Genomic DNA, 6,673 nt, shown 5'->3' on the forward strand with positions numbered 1-6,673 from the left:
CCCATCTCATCACCCACAGGGACCCAGATGAGACCAGTGACCTGCCTGGCTGTCCTTATCTTGCAAGGCCAAAGTTTGGGGAGGGAGGCAATTGGATCTCCTTCTCCAAAAAGCAGGCAGTGAAACCAGACCTTGTCCAGGTCCCCGGACCCTGAAGCTGGGCTTGGGAAGCAGGGCCAACTCTCTGCTCCTGGGCACCCAGGCACCCACCAGACTTGGACAGGAACCGGTGCCTGAGGCAGGGGCTTGAGGAGGAAGGTCACTAGGAGGAACGAAACATGTTTTTGGCATAAACTTTGTATTCCATTTGTTTTACCGCGCACAGAATGATGTCCCCACGCCCGGTGCCCCTGTGTGCTGCGTTAAATAGTCATCCTTCTCGCCTTGGGTCTGTCTCAGGGTATTAGTTCTGGGGCATAAATTTGTCAGCTTGTGCTCCACAATCTGGGAGCAACCATTTCTATAAAATCAGAAAGGCAAACAAATAATAATAATGAAAAGCAGGGAAAGTTGTGCTGACTGAAGTTTTCCTGTTTTTTAATCATCAGTGCAGCTTTCCACCAGGTTTTGACGTCCTGATTGATTCATGATTTCTCAGGTTCATTCACGTATCTGCTCAACAACAATTACTCACGTAGGTGCCAGGCCCTGTGCTGCGTCCTGGGAGCCAGTGCAAACGCCAGGCAAGGTTCTGGCCTGCACACTGTTTAGAGTTGATCAAAGAGGATAAACAAATGCATGACAAAGCCTGGTGCCCCCAGGAGGCCAGGGAGCAGTATTCAGGTGCCACACATGGGGACCCAGATGTCCTGGTTTTACAGCTGAATGTTGTGAAAATGACACAGAATCCCTCTCTCATCCCAGGATCACATCTCCTTCTCACCCCTCTCCTGCCTCTGCAGGTCTGCTTTCCTGGGCAGCTAAACCCTCTAAGAATGGTGGGAAAAGCTTGAATGTGAGACTGAATCTCAGCTTGGACACACACTGCCTGGGTGACCTCAGGCAAATAAGTCATCTCTCTGAGTCACGGTTTCCTTCTCTGTTAAAATGCAGTGACTGGGCTTCCCTGGTGGCGCGGTGGTTGAGGGTCCACCTGCCGATGCAGGGGACACGGGTTCGTGCCCCGGTCCGGGAAGATCCCACATGCTGCGGAGCGGCTGGGCCCGTGAGCCATGGCCGCTGAGCCTGCGCGTCCGGAGCCTGTGCTCCGCAACGGGAGAGGCCACAACAGTGAGAGGCCCGCGTACCGCAAAAAAAAAAAAAAAAAAAAAAAAAAAAAAGCATTCTTGTGTGTGTGGTGGTTGTGGAATGGTGGTGGTGGAGGTGGTGATGGTGAAAGTGGTCATGGAAGTGATGGTGGTGATGGTGGAGGTGATGATGGTTTTGGTGGTATAGGAGGTGATAGTGGTGATAGGAGCTCATTTCAGAATCTTATGCTCAGATTTTAAGAGCTGGAAGAGAGCTCAGTTCCAGATGATCCATTGAGGGCCTACTATGTGCCAGGCCCTGCGGGGCTCACTTCATTTCCACAGCAACACACGAAGATTGCTGTTTCCTTTTAGGGATAAGGACATTGAGGCCACAGAGAACAAGTGACCCGGCTACCTGCTCACAGCTAGTAAGACATGGAGAGGTACTTAAGCCCTGGGTCCTTTGACTCCTAGCCCCATATTCCTTCTTCTGCCATCATGAAGCCACCCACATGTCACAGTAGGGAAAATGGAGACCCAGAGAGGTGGATTGATTTACCCAAGGTCATGCAGTAGTGAGAAGCAGAGCCTGGCTGTTTTCTCTGTACTTCTAGATCTCAGCTGGGGCTGAGGTCTTACTGAGGAGGATGGAAGGACCACCAGTGTATCCGCCCCCCACAGCCCTGACAGAGGCACAGAGCACAGGCCTCTTCAGGCCCCCGGGGGAGGTGCTGTATCTGCTGTCCTCCTGACCCTCGACACTGTCCATTTCAGTCTCCTTCTCCAGGCTCAGAGTGAGAGTGACAGACGCCCAGCTGCTGCCTGACCCATGACACTTGCCACCCCTCCCCCAGATCTGACCGTGGGCCTCCTTTGGCCTGCACACCGTGCTACAGCCGCTCTGACTGGCGTTGAGCTGGAGGGCCAGGGAATGTCACCCTCAGCCCTCATCCCTGTTTGAGCTCTGAGGTGGTGAGCTCGGGGGTCTGGTCCTTGTCCTTTTCTGGTCCTGCACCTTAGTCCTTAGTCTCCTGCTCAGAAAAATGGGTAGCTCCATCTTGACCCCCAGGAGTTAGTGAAAAAGGGAAGAGGAGAGGAAGAATTGTGCCCAGACTGTACATTGTCCACAGGCTTCCTCCCCCAGGAAGCCTGCCGGGACTCACCCCGCGTAGCTCCGCCCTCTCTGACTCCCTCTGACCGTCCCTTCACTCTCAAAGCTATGAGTCTGACTCTGAGTCACGGTGATGCTGATGGTGGTGATGGTGGTGGTGGTTATGATGGAAGTGGCAGTGGAGGTGGTGGTGATGATCAGAGTGAGGTCGGACCTCCGGGAGGGAGAGAGGTTGACTGGTCACGACCTTCGTCTACATCCTCCCCCACCTCTTTAGTAATAGCTACTATTTATTGAGTGTCATTCACAAAACAGATGCATGCTCAGTATTTTATACGAAATAATTCATTTAATTCTCCCAACAACCCTATGAGGCAGCTACTAATATTCTAGAGATGAGACGAGGCACAGTGAGGTTAAGCAACTTGCCCGAGGTCAACAGCTAGCAAAGAGCAGAGCCTAGACTCCTCCCCAGCCCCCGCCAAAGGCTTGACTCCTGCCCTCAACTTCTGCCCCAGGAGAGCAGGGGAAGAGAGCTGGTGGGTAAGTGTGTGTGTGTGTGTTTGGGACTTCAGGGGGCTCCGCTCTCTTGGGGTGTCCATGGCCAGCAGTACCATTCTGACTACCTTCCTGCCTTCACCTCTCTCGGGAGCGCTGACAAGGGAGGTGAGGATGGTGGGTGTGTGGGAGGGGATAGGTTCTACCGGGTAGTGGTCACAGAATTTCTGGCGGGGGTGAGGGACTCTGCCTGGCCCATGGCAGGCAGCTCACCCCAGCTTCTGGCTAGGGCTCCTGCCCTCGGGAGCTCCATCCTGCCGGGCTCGGATCTCATTATATCCCTAAGAGAAACTGACAGCCTCAATATCTTACTTTGCAAATATAGTTTATTCCTTCAATAAAGCCGCCTGCACAGGGGAATGTTTAAGACCCGCTCTCCCCCGAGAGCCTCATTTGAATTTCTAAGGTCTTTAGTCGGCCCTCCAGTGGGGCAGCTGGGTAATGAAAACGCAGCCGCTTACAGGGGATTCATTTCCTGTCTCGCCCTGTCTCCACCGGGATGGAGGAGCTGAACTGACCGAAAGGAGAACCCTGGCTACCTGGGTGCTGAGGGAGGGCGGAGGCAGGGAGGCCTTGGCATGGGCCTGAGCACCCAGGGACCCCTCCACGGGCTGTCTATGCTCAGGGACCCCTAGACAGCATCTCTTAGGCCATGGTGCTCCCCCAGAGGCGCAGCCCACCGATCCCTGGGGGTGAGGATGGCTCCCTGGCCCAACACCTCTCTCTAGGGCAGCCCCTACCCCCCGGCCCCCATGGGAGTCTCTAATTAAAAGACCGGCACGCCCCTCAGGGACTCATTAGGCCCGCTGTGCAGAGAACATTTAATCATTGCTCAGAGCATCGATTGGAAAATCAATTTCTTTGTCTCTCTGAACGCGGCGCTGGAGAAGTGGGGGGAGCGCTGACCTCCTTCTGCTGCCATGTAAAGTGCTGCAGATTTAATCTGGGAACAGAAATCAATTAGCCACTTACGAGGTTGGCTTTAGTTACCAAGTCGGCAGGGCCCGTGCCACTGCTCAGCGGCTGACAGGAGCGAATCTCCTTACACCCCACCTGGCCGGGGCCACTCTGGAGCATCCCACCAGCTCTCCGGGGTCCCCTTCCCACGCTGGACACCTGTTGTCCAGACAGGCCCCCAGGAACCCCAAAGAAGTCCTGGGAAGGCTCCTGGAAGCCCAAGGTCACAGTCACAGCCTCCCAGGCTGACCCCTTCCCACTAACCCCGACCCCCTGTGCTCAGCTCTTCAGCCCTGAGAAGAGACATGGAGGCTCACCGGAGGCCTGTTCAAATCTCAGTTTTGCCTCCTGCCAGCTTCGGCAATGTCAGGGAAGTTGCTTGACCCTGCTGAGTCTCAGTCACCCCACGAGCACCTTACTCATGAAATGGGAATAATAAGAGTACCTACCTACCTCACCAGAGGGGACGATCATTCTATGAGACCATCCGAAGCACTTACCAGAGTTGAAGGTCAGAGAGAGAACTTTGCACGCACACCCGCGGGGCAGCGTCCCTCCGGCCAGGCAGTCAGCAGGGTCAGAGAAGGGACAGTGTGAGTGTCGGGGTGGTGAGGGGTGTGTCGCCATGTCTCGCCTTCCCTCAGGACAGGGCAGGCGGGCTCAGGGCTGCCCTCACCCTCCCGTTTCCCCACCACCTTCTGGGGGCTCGACTCTGGGTCCCCACCGAGCCCACTCTCCCCCTCGTACCTATGCAGCCTCACCTGTGAGGATGCGCCCCTCTCGCCCCCGTGCCCACCCCACACATCTCCGGGGATACAAGTTTCCCAGCGATGTCTCACACACCCAGAGTTATACATTCCCAATTACACAGAGTTGTACAGTCTGCACCCCCCATCACACACAGTTTCACAGAGTTTCTCCCACAGTTTCCGTCACAGCATCCTCTCCCGCAGCTGCACACACCGCCCCGCCCCCCGCTGCTCGCACACATGTGTCATCTGCGGGCTCACCTGCAGGGCCCCCACCCTGCAGAGGTGCACACTGGCGGCACACGCGCACACACTTGTGCGCACACCTGTCCCGTGATAACATTAGACATGCCATTTCTTTTGTGTGACAGTTCCAGTGGAGATACTCAGAGCTGTCACTTGGATGAAAAATAATGCATAATCCTCATCTTCCTTCCTTCCCTTCCCTTTCTTTCTTCCCTGTTTAACGAGCTCCTAAAAATATTCCTTGCTGTCTCGCCGAAGCTGTGGGCTAAGTGTGAGTCAAGCCTCCCTACCCCGTCCCCACTCCCCACCCCCGGCCCTTCCCTCAGCCCCCCTGAGTGGGCTGCAGGGTGAAGGGTCAAGACTAGTCTCAGGGCCTGGCCAAGCCAAGGTCAGGCAGAAGGGCTCTCACCACCCCCCCCACCAGGCCTCCACAAATCTGTGACTCCCGCCCCTCCCATCCTGGCTAGCCCACCTGAGCTGGGGAGAGAGAGGCAGGGGAGACAAGGGTGGGAGCAGGGAGAAAGACAGAAGCCACCCTCTGATACCTGACAAGCCTCGGCAACCCCCTGCCCAGCTCGGGACCAATTTCACAGGAACCCTCACCATCATCTCTCCCACATCCGAGGGAGAGGCCTGCATGTAGCCGAGGTCCCTTCTCCACCTCCTAGCATACCTGCTTCAGTCTCCCTCCCAGAACTCAGAGGAGAAAGGAGAAAGGGCCTCCCTGAACCCCCAGCTGCTACCTGCACCTGAGCCGGCCCTGCTGGGAAAATTGCAATAGTCACAGCGTCCTCCAGTTCATCCTTCAAGCCCCAGACCAAAGTCACCTCCTCCCTGAAGCCCCCCTGATTCACACGGAAGGAGCTATTTGTTCGTTGTACATACTGTACATAATTTAATAATATTAAACACCATCACATGTTGTGCTCGGTGGGGACTTTGTCTCTCTGTGCGACTTTCTCTACTCTGTGTTTTCTTTCCTTATTTCCCTAGGTCACTCTCACTGCATCTAAGCCCCTTCAGGCTGGGAAGCGGGCTTGCCTGTTGGGATGGTTGGATGGACGGATGGACAGATTTGAGGTGATGTAAAGGGAAGAGCTCAGGGGCCTGAATGCTCACCCGTTTTCTCTGAACATTCACCGTGACTTTGGAAAGGCAGAAGCCCTCTCTGAGCTTCAGTTTCTCTATCTGTAAAGCGGGAGAGCGGGGCTATGCGGTGTCTGAGGTCTCATGCGGCTCTGGCAATCCTCATTCTATGATTCTCCATAGTGTCAGATGGAATAATCCTGTCTACAGACTCTGAGGTCCCATCCTCCTGTGCGCGAGGGGACAGGGGGCTGTGATGGACAAGCAGGGGGCCCTTGGCACAGTTCTCTGGGCTTTATTTCCCACCTTTCCTCTGCCTCCCACTTCTTCCACACTGATTTCTTTGCTCCAGTCTTTTTAATTCCACTTCCACATCTTCCTTTCATTCTCTGTCCTTTTTTTTTTCTTTTTTTTCTGCTTTTTCGGGGCCTGCATCCTACCCATTAGGAGCTCAGAGCTAGTGCCCTCCCCTCCCCTCTCCTCCCTTCCGTCTCACAGCCCCACCTGCTTCAGGAGCCCCCTCCCCATGAGCCTCCCCATCGTCCCAGCAGCTCCAGCCCCGAAAGGTTAAGCTAATAGCAGCTCCTTTCCCATCAGCTGCGCTTGTTTGCTCTACATAATTGCAGGAGGGGGGCACTGGGAGGGGGCCCAGGCGCTCTGAGTGGTAGCGGGTATGGGGGAGGGGGCTGTGCCGCTTTGTCCTTGCGGAGGGGGGCTGCAGGCAGGTGGCACTTGCAGAGACTGGATAGTGAGCTGAGTGAGAGTTGATCATACGG

This window comes from Mesoplodon densirostris, chromosome 18 (assembly GCF_025265405.1).
Source record: "Mesoplodon densirostris isolate mMesDen1 chromosome 18, mMesDen1 primary haplotype, whole genome shotgun sequence".
In the NCBI taxonomy this organism is placed as follows: Eukaryota; Metazoa; Chordata; class Mammalia; order Artiodactyla; family Ziphiidae; genus Mesoplodon; species Mesoplodon densirostris.